Below are 10,399 nucleotides of genomic sequence, written 5' to 3'. Positions count from 1 at the left end.
CCCGAGGCGCGGCCGTGGGCGCTGCGCCCCGGGAGATACGATCCCGCTGCCGAGAGTCCGGGGCGCGAAGTGAGAGTGACAAGGAGCGTGGAAAAGCCGGCTTGGGAAGAAATGCTGGGAGAAGCGGAGTTGGGAAGAGACGGGAAGGCCGAAGGGAGTGGTGATAACAGGCTGCTTCGAAGGGATCGGCAGCGGGAGCAGCTGCCCAGGCTCGAGGGCCGCTGCTGAACAGCAGGGACCTGACACGGGGGCTTGTTCCGTGACTGCTCGGCCAGGCTGACCGTCCTCTTCACGGCTGGCACCAGTCACTGCCGGGGCTGCCCGCACCGACACGGGTCGCTCGCCTGGCAGATGCCGTGGGGTCCGGTCCAGGGCTGAACCGCTCCCTGCTGCCGGCAGAACCGGGCAGGTGCTGCTCTGCTCCCAACAGCACCGCTGCCGCTCCCAGCGCTCCCAGCCTTCCCAGTGCTCCCAGCCCTCCCAGCCTTCCCAGTGCTCCCAGCGCTCCCAGCCTTCCCAGTGCTCCCAGCCACGCTCGGTGCTCTGACACTGGTGGAATAATCCATCTCTAACAGTTGTTTCTTTACTTATTTTTAGCTCTTGTAGCCCTTGGCTGAAAGCACAGCTTGTTCAAATGCAAATATAGAATAAATGGTGTCCCGCAGCGGGGTTTTATTTCCTGCTGGAGTTTCGGTGCGATGCACCGGGCACAGCTCACCGCTCACGGAGGTGCTGCCCAGCTGTGTGCCGGTAAATGGCGGTGATGGTCCATCGAGGGCTCGCCGAGCCCCACCGGGAGGCTGCAGTGCTGATTCAAATATTGGGGGTTATAATCAAATGCTTCCCCCTAGGAAATAATGTAAGCCTCTAATGATTTGCTTCGTTAAGTTGCGGCAGAGGTCTGAACTGGGGGTGCTTGGGAAGAGCCGGGGAGCTGCCAGCACCCGGTCGGTCCCGGCGAGCGCAGGGGGCTGCTCACGGCAGATGGAGTCTGACACCCGGCAAGGTTTAATTCCAGCACACGAGGCTTTCTGGCAGAGATACGGCTTCTCACGGGGTCCGACTGGAGGTTGGCAAAAGTCAGGAGGTTTTCTAAGCAGGAGAGATTCAAAAAGCTTTAGTTATGCTAAGTGGGACTTGCCTAAACCAACAGTGGGTTTGTGTCTGGCAAAGGTGACACAGAACTTGTTTGACATTTCCTTGCTTCAGCCCATTACAGCTATGACATATTTTTCCTGAGCATTTAACAAACAAAAAGCTAAACGAAACCCAGGACACATAGATGACTGTAAGGAGCTGGGCAGAGGACAGCCTCCTGCAGCAAATCTCTCCTAATAGTTTCAGGTCCTCTGAAAAGGGGTATTTTTCTCCTGAATGCATTTGGTAAAGAAGCTTTGCTAAAATATAGAATTAAGCTACTTTTTTTTTTCTTTTTAAATGGTACTAATCAGCTTAACACAATGAAAGGCGCAGTGGAAAAGTTGCTTTGTAATTTTAAAAAACCTTGCAATCCTGACCTCACTGTTGGATTAGCCAGGGGTGCCCTGTCTCCAAATCTGCTTTCTGTGCATCTGCAGGGTGGAAGGGGAGGGAGAAGGAGATGTGAAGGGACACATCTTCCATCCTGATCTCTGCTGGACACTCCCTGGATGAGGATACCCAGGGACCTGATGCAGCCAGGACGGACGTGGGAAGCCCGAGGCATCTGGGGATTTAATCAGAGCTGAGCTTGATGCTTAAGGCCAAGAGAAATGTTTCATTGCTAGGGTTTGGGGTTTTTTTTCCGTAACAGATTTTATGGTAAATGTATGGCAGTGCCAAAGGGGAAGTTTCCTGGTCCTGGTTCTGTTTGATTTTGATATAATCAGATAATCTGTTTCATTTAAGAAAAGTTTGCTTGGGATTATTCCATGCTGGAGTCTGGACAGGAGCTTTAATATGCTTTGTATGCTTCAAACTCACTGCACTTGAGCACAGCATAAATCCCCGTCTCTTCAACTGTAGCATCGCTCTTTTAAAAGTCTGCATGCTGATTTGCTTTTAACACCCATTATATAGGGCATTCAGCTCCTCGGTGGCCAGCAGGTTAAAAAAAATATCTGATATTAAAAAAATAAATCTCTATATAAATATGTATGCCTGCAATGGAGCAGAACAGCCCGCGGGAGCCAACCCACCTCCCGTTCGGCGTGCTGCTGCAGCCCATGCATATGCATACCCGGCTCCCGGTGTATTTATAAACCTTCGATATGTGTATATCTATAAAAGTGCGAGGTTGGCCGCCAGCCCTTTGCCTGGTGGGGCACGCTGCAGCGGTAGGGCGCGATGGGGGCCGGGGGCTGCGCGGGTCCGGGACCCGGCACTCAGGACCAGGGACCGTCCCACCTCGGGCATCCCAGCCCAGGCGAGGAGAAGCATCTGCCCAGGTCGGCATGTGCGGTTCTGGAAAAAAACCCCGTGTGACACCTGCAGCCCACTCAGGAGCAGCTCACTCCCGAAAGTGTAAAATTGCATTTCGAGAAAAAATGAACATGCTGCAAGTGGCTGGGAAACACAAGTGGCAGGAGGTGGCTCTGAGCAGCTATTTTAGTGTTTTATTTTAAAAACACAGGCAGTGAGTGCCCCTGGCAGAGCCAGAGATGCCAGCATTTCAGAGAAACGTGTTGAAGAAAAGAGAGAAAAAAAAAAACCCAGAAATATTTCTGCTTCCTTAGGAGGTTTGCAAATGTGGTCTTTGGAGGACCAAGGATGCTGATTAACTTGAACAAGCAGGCAAAGACCCTGACATCAATTAAATACTGCTGATGAGGTGAGGTCAATAGTAATTATAACCTGCTCATATCTTCACACATTATAGGCATGTTTAATCTTTTTATTGAAAAGGTTTTTACTGAAATGATGTGGTATGATAATTTCCTACAGTGTCCTGTTTCTAATTAAGTAGTTGGAAATGAAATGGATTGCACTTAATTGTCTCTGCTTCAGTTAAGTCCTTGTTAAAGAAATACCTTTAGTTTTATCTAATCTGTAGCCTTTTAAATGGCTTTGAAATGGAGCTCACACTTATATCAGTATTTATGTACCCTTTCCAAATATGAGCCTTAGAGTCCACGACCATGCTGGTGGGACGGCCGTACCTTTGTGTTTTACAGGGAAATCCATTTTCCGTGCGTTTCTGGCTTTGCTCAATGCTCACCGGGTACCAGGTTAGCGCTAAACGCTAAAAGCGCAAAGGACATTTGCTCAGCAATTAATCATTATCCGTGTGCGGCTGGCTGCTGTCGGGGCACCGGCGCAATGACCTCCTGGCTGCGTCGCTGGGCTCCTCTGCAGATCCTGCTGGGGGGGCAATGCCGTGCCCGGGGCAGCGGGGGTCCTGCTGCCAGCTCGCCCCAACCTCACCCACGGCGACACGGGTGGGTTCCTTAGGGAAATTGGCACTCCGAAGCCAGGGATGCCGCTACCGTCATCGCCGGGAGATGGGAGCCAGGTCTGCGCTTCGCCGGTGGGACAGCACAGGGGGGGGCTGGGGGTGGCTGAAGACAAGCTGGGCATGGCTACAGCTCCGCGACCCTACAGTGGGGTCCCTGGGGTGCCTGGTTCTGCTGGAGCACCGTGATGGGGGTGGAAACCACAGGTTGGTACGCGAGAAATGTCATGTCTTGGAGCTGCAGAGGGAGCTCTGGCTTCCACCTGCACAAGCTTTCTCTACCTCATCAGTATCTCGTACAAAGCAGCTTTGATTCACGGACTGTCCAGGTCGGTTTTCAGCCACGTAGAGCTCTTCCACCCGGTACTAAGCCCACTAAGAAAGGTCACAATTTTTGCTTTTTCCCCTGCCAGCCTGGGGAACTGCAGCCCCTGGCCCGCCGGCAGCCAGGGGGGATGAAAGTGCTGGGTGCTATTCGAGGACAGATCAGGGCACGTGTGTGTCAGCCTCCTGCCACCGCTGCTGGGCATTTCTAACAAACGGCCGTGCAAAAGGCATTAACCAAATTTTTTAAACCTAGCTCTGAAATCTTACTGAATGTTTTAACCAGACAATTAAGAGAGAGCACGACAGCCAGCAGCTAAATATAGCTCTGGAGCGGTGGCAGCAGCGGGGTTTGGGAAGATGTTTTGAAGGGAGGCTGGGAAACTGGGGAGCGCTGGTGGTGGGGGGGGCGTCCACCAGTTCACGCTTCGCTGCCTAAGCTGAAAGTGCAGCCAGGAAAGATAATGCAGCTCCTCCGTCACGCTGCCAGCTGGGAATACGCTTCAGCACATATTATCACCGATTTGAAATCTCTATGGAGAGTTTATGGCTAAGGTGAACCATGCTGGGAGCAGAAGCGGTGGGGAGGGGAAGGGGCTGGACCGCAGCGCTGGATGCCAGCCGGGCACGGGGCTGCTCCTCTGCCGGCTCTCCTGGGGCACGCTGGCTGCCCTCGCTTCTCATCCTCAGCTCCTCTCTCTGCCTATATTCCAGAAGCTGTGAAAGGATTTGTCCACAGCATCAGTCACCTTACGCAGTGGCAGGAGTTGTCTGTTGACGCTGCCTTGAGCATCACTGCTTCTCCTGAGGGTGCTGGGGGTCGAGGGCTGTGCCAGCACCCCGGCCTTCAGGACCACTGCCAGTGTTGCCTGGCCAAATCAGGCCTTGTGTCATCGTTTTGAAGTTGTTGGTTGTGAGACTGAGCCCCTGCTCCCACATGATGAACCTGGACCGTCTACCACCAGCTTGCATACTTGAGCTGGCGAGGATGCAGCTCAAGCAGGCTGGGCTGGAGCCCGCACCCCTTCTCTCCAGCTGCCCTCGACATCCCTGGGACTCGCTGATTAGGACCTGCTAATGTGGTTTTTGGACTATGTTCATTTAATGGTCACTTGGCACTGAAACAAATGTATTAGATTTGTTGGAGAAAGTTTATATCCCAGTTAAGTGGCTTTTATAGTTGCAGCCCGGCTGAGAGAGCTGATGTGGTGGTTAGGGCTTTTGACTCAGTACTTTGCTGCTCCACAGACTGTCCACAAGGTTTGGGGCATCCCCATCGCTCCTCGTCCCCTTCTCTCCTGGGGACAGCGTTCCCCTAGCCTGGGGGAGGGCTGGGGGGAGAAGCGGATGCTAAAGGCACCGAGGCTCAGATCCAGTGGTGACCAGAGAGATTGACACACTCACTTCGGCAATTGCTTAGGAGAGGCAGTGAGTAACCAGCCGGGCTCAGGGCATCCAGCAGAGGAAAAATGCCGGAGCCTCGGCACCTCTCGGGAGGTGTCGCTGCCGGCTGCCTGCCTGCCTGCACCACTTCCCGAATAACCAGCTCCTGACATGCCAGGTGCTCGGGGATGGTTAATGAAGCAGCATGGGTTGTTACCTGAGCAAAGACAAGCACTGAGAAGTTCTCCTGAAGTTACTTAAATCAAACAATGCTAGCAGCCTCCAGCACCCCCTTCCCTCTCATTATCAGTCAAAACAAAGTTGAAATAATAGCGTACATCTCTCCCTGCAAGCCACGAGACATCAAGTCACCAGGAAAGGGCTGAAAGCAGCTCGTCAGAGCGCGTGCCGCTTGTCTCCCAGCATCCCAACTTTCCTGGTGATTGAGCAATTACAGCACTGACTTGCACTGGGCTGGGGCAGGACCGCTTTTATTTTAAAATAGCCCGGAAGTCTGAGGGGAAATAAAAGCTGTGGTCTGTCCCTTTTCCAAGCCAGAAAGGCCCCTTGCCAGCCACAGCAAAGCCCATTTGAACACTTGCGGTGTCCGTGCCGCCCCTAGAGCCTCTCCTGTGCAACTTCTCCTTTTTTCGAGGGTGGGTGCTTTGGCTGGGCTCAGGGGGCTCCGTGACGGTGATGGGGGACAAGTCCTGTCCCCACAGCTGCCGGCCGGGACAGCCGCTGGGTGGGTGGTAGCACCGTCACGCTGTGGGCACTGTGTGTGTCACTGCCTCTGAGCCAGCAGAGACTGAGCTGCCACCTCTTTCCACCTTTTCCCTTTTCCCCTTTTCCACCTTCCCTGCTGGCAGGGCCCAGCGTGCCGTGGCTGGGAGGAAAGCTGAGCCCTGGGCTGGCCGACCTCCTCTGCCAGCGCGAGCACAACAGGGGACGAAGTCTCGTCAGGCAGCACAGCTCTCTCCTAAAACAAGGCTGCCTTCTCCTCCGCGGGGGTAAGGACGAACTGGTGCTGGCTAAAAGCAGCTGGCGAGCACAGCCGCTTGCGAGAGCCGTACGCCCAGGGATGCGGGCGCAGGGTTTGTGCCACGGCCCTCGCCATCCCGCTCCGACCCGGGAATTGCCGAACCCAGGCAGCGCCGCGTGTTTCGGCAGCCAGAGCGTCTGTGCCGGGTTTGGTCCCCGCCGAGCCCGGCCGTGGGAGTGAGCCGGGATCGGGGCTGTGCCTCCGCGCTGCTGCTGAGGCCGGTCTGAGCAGCCGCAGAACAAAACCAGATGGCAGAGGGGCTGGCTTGGCAAACGCCGGTCTGAGGGGCGTGAAGGCGGTGGAGGGGTCCCGTGTTTGAACTCCGGGGCCGGGAGCCCGGACCTGCTCCGTCCTGCAGCGCCCACGGGCATCGCGGCGGTGGGAGCGGGGCTGGTGGCTCTGCCTGCCTGCTCCCAGGCAGTGACAGACGGTGACTGTTACGTTCAGCTGCGCGCCACAAACCCCACGTCCTTGCTCAAAGTGGAGCCAAAACGCTGCTCTCCTGCCTTGCGTTGTAGAGATTTAAGTTGCTCTCTGCTGCCTGTGCGTGACGGCGCACGGTGCGTGGCAGTGGGGAATCTGTCGCCGGTGACCCTGCCTAAGTGGTTTGGAGTGACCCTCCTTGCTCAGTACCTGGAACTGCACATCTCCAGATTGCGCCTACATATTTTTACATTAAAGTCTGCAAATGACAAATTGTAGCCTGCAAGGAGAGCAGGAGTCTTCAGCATCAGCCGATAGTTTGCAAGAGAGAGTCCAAGCAGATCTATGGGAAGGGAAGCGGTGCCAGCCCTGACGCATGCTTCCTGCATAAAACTGAATAGTGTTACAGGGACCTTTTATTTCTTTCGTTGTTGCTGACTTTTCTTCAAATCACAGTATCAGTGCTAGCAAGGGCATTAGGCATCGGGGAAATTATCTCCTTCACACAGAGAGCATAGTTCAAAAGTTTTCATGACACCTGCACCTGCATTACACCTCATTTTACTGGATAAAACGTGTTAACAACTTTACAGGTTTGGAGTCGATGAAAACGAGCATCACACTCAAATCGTTTTCAAAGCAGAGATCTTGAAAACCACTGGCAGCCTGACACACTTCTCCATATGTTATATAAAGTAACTGTTTACAATATGAGCTGGCAAATATCATATAATATAACTAATAACTAGATGACACTGAAAAATGACTCATTTTGAGTGATCTCATATGCATATTTATACCCTTAAAAGTATTACTAGGAAAAGAGCAAAAGCTTCTTGAGGAGCACCAGCCCGGTGGGCGTGCTGCTGCAGCTCCCACCTGGGGATTTCTGGGGGTGCACAGCCCGGTTCAGCCCTGGTGTCCTGCGGAATTTCTGGGGGTGCACAGACCAGTTCAGCCCCAGCATCCTGGGGGATTTCTGGGGGTGCACAGACCAGTTCAGCCCCAGCATCCTGGGGGTGCACAGCCCAGATCCCAGGGATTTCTGGGGGTGCACAGCCTGGTTCAGTCCAGGCATCCCGGTGGATTTTGGGGGTGCACAGCCTGATTCAGCCCCAGTGTCCCTGGGCCCCTCGGTATCTTGTGCTGCGGCAGGTGAGGTGCAGCACATCTACCTCGAGAGGCACCGACATGGGCAAATGGAGGAGCTGCTGCTTTGGCAACACGGAGCAAGATGAGGGTATCTATCTCAGAAGGTAGAGAAAAACCTGTAGAAAATTAGTAATTCACTGCACTTTGCCATGGTAAAATGAATCTGCTGTTCTCGTTTCGGCTAAAGCCACCTGACTTCTACTTCCTAAGTCCTTTTGCCCCCCAGCATCAGGCTGGGGCTCTTCCCCCCATCAGCCCGACGCAGAGCACCCCGGGGCAGCGGGCCGGGGGCCGCAGCCTGCCCGAGCCCCCTCGGCTGCCCCGTGGGCTCAGCCCGTCCCACCTGCGTGTCGGTGGTGCAGGAGGAGCGGGGCTGGCGGCTGCTGCTGAAAGCGCCCTGGCTCCGAAATGGGGCTGGGAAATACCGCGCCCCAGCAAGGCTGCTCCGGGCAGCCTCTGTTCCTGCCATGTCACCTGCTTAGCTTCAAATATTAAATCTGGCATTTAATTACAGGTAGTGATGACAGCGAGGTTAGTCATAATGCAGTAATTAAGCCGAAGGTTTGTATTCACTAGCTGCCATTAGGCGTACCGCGGCGGTGGGGGAAGGCGAGGCAGCAGCACAGCCAGCGCCTCTCCTGCTGGCAGCAGGGTCGCACCGAGGAGACGCAGGAGCGTCTCGCAGCCTGCAAATTATTTCTGGGGTTTGCTGGGGTAGACCCTGTCACAATTTAATTCAAGTTTGTCTTAGCCCAAGAGGCAAATTCTTTTGTTTGATATTTTAAACAGTTCAGTCTAAGAGGCGAAGCAGAGCCCAGAACACAGCCCCTCATCTTCTTGGCGTTGGATGCTGACGAAAAGGGCGATGGGGCTGAGTGGCCCCGGCTCCTCTGCTCCCTCCTGGAGATTTCCCACCGGTGTGAACTTACCAGTGCTTCTAGATCTGCTCCCGACTCTTATGGGCACAGGGGCAAATTACCAAAGCACCATTTGTCCATTGCCAGTGCATCACGTTTCCTGCCTCCCCACCCTTTACAGCAAAGTATCAGGAATTTCTAACTTTGAAATCCTAAAACGCTTACGGTAACTGCAGCAAGGGCCATATTAAAGCAAGTTGGTCACTGGGATACCAGACCTTTGGGGAAGGGGGCTGTTCTGCCGATGGGGCTGCATTCACTGCCGTATGTTCTCGGCCAGCATGAATTCCCAGGGCTGTGGCTCCGAGCCCCAGGCAGTGCAGGGGGCTTTGGGGGAACACGCTGGGAGTACCTGTTTCTTCAGCCCCTGTAAAACGAGGGTAGTAGAAAACATCTCAGACAGAAGCTGTACAACTTCTCTCCCTGCGAGGCTGAGTACTGCAGTAAGCAATTTCAAATGTGTCATTTAAAGTGGAAAAAAATAGTATAAATTACAATTGGATCTTAGCATTTTAGGTACACATGCACGTAGTTATACACACTTCCCCCCTTAGATATGTACGTATGTAGTTGATAGTGTATTTTTAGATGCAGTGTAAATTGATCCTATTCATAAGCTCTCTGGTTAGGATAAATTGATTAAGAAAAACAGCAACTGAAAGCTTTTGTTTCTATAGAAATACAAAGTAGCCATGCAATTCTGGGAAGGAAAGCGAATTAATTTCCGAAGGTTTACTTCAAAATCCCCTCTGGGATGGCTGCTGATTGCTCCGAAGCAGGTGAAAAGCCCGCGCTGCCTGCGAGCTGCCGCTCCGCATCGCACCTTCAGCTCCGGCCGAGCGAGGAGCCGTCAGCGGGCTGACACGCACCCCGTGAGCCGGGCGAGCTGCAGGCAGGGCTCCGCTCTATTTTGGGTGCAGATAACTATACTTAGGGCTGAGTCATCCCTTCCAGTATCAGTTGCAGGAGAGCTTAAACGAGCAGAGCCGCTGACCAAACCCGCTGGAGAAGGTTCGGGGCAGTGTGCCGGGGCTGCAAACCCAACGTGGAGCCTCTCCGCTGGCGTCAGCAGCCGCGGATCCGGCCCACGGGTGACAGTGTGGGTACCGGCCCTGGCCCCTTCTCGCTGTCCGAGCCCGGCATGGGGTGACGGGGTGAATTTGCTGGGAGTGGGGAGGTGGGTGCTGCGGCCGCGCTGGGCTCCGTCCCGTGTCCTCCGCGCCTGCGGAGGTTTTACAGGCAGCATCCCGCTGTGGAGCCGTCCCTTGCAGGGCACCGTGGCCTGGGGTGGGAGTGCTGCAGAGAGCTGCTAGCCAAAAATTCAGGTCTGCTTGCTTACGTACGTCCATTAAAGGCAAGTGCTTATACAGCCCTTTACTGGGGATTGGTCTTCACTGGTATTCACTGGTATTTAACCTCTCCGTTTTAGCAACCTGTTGATGATCCCGGAGCCAGCAAAGAAGATTTTCAGTGTACTTACTAAGAAACGCATATGAAGCTGGCTGTAGCAATGCTAGATATCACTGGTATGATACTAGTCCTGCCAGCAAACAGCAAAGAGAAATGTTTTTCTTTGCAGATTTATTCCCCATGCAGAAAGGGAAGGCAAGAGAACATTTTCATTGAATCACATCCAAACAGTCAAGTCAGCCTTCTCCATCTGCTTGAAGTGAGGGTTTAGTTGTTAATTTGCCTCCATGGGTCTCTCTGTACCTATTTTCTGTGGTG

The 10,399-nt window shown here is 53.8% G+C and overlaps 1 long non-coding RNA gene across 1 annotated transcript; it reads right to left on the bottom strand.

The window, feature by feature from the left end:
• Nucleotides 1-7,030: 7,030 nt before the first annotated feature.
• LOC142033290 (uncharacterized) lies at nucleotides 7,031-9,599 on the bottom strand. The gene is made up of 3 exons (XR_012651140.1): nucleotides 9,408-9,599; nucleotides 8,890-9,038; nucleotides 7,031-7,870 (listed from the first exon to the last, which is right to left on the bottom strand). It is a non-coding gene; the product is annotated as an uncharacterized LOC142033290 (long non-coding RNA).
• Nucleotides 9,600-10,399: the final 800 nt, after the last annotated feature.

Source organism: Buteo buteo, chromosome 7 (genome assembly GCF_964188355.1).
Source record: "Buteo buteo chromosome 7, bButBut1.hap1.1, whole genome shotgun sequence".
Classification (NCBI taxonomy): Eukaryota; Metazoa; Chordata; class Aves; order Accipitriformes; family Accipitridae; genus Buteo; species Buteo buteo.
Note: the sequence above shows the minus strand (reverse complement) of the source record. Positions and strands in the feature narration are given on the sequence as shown.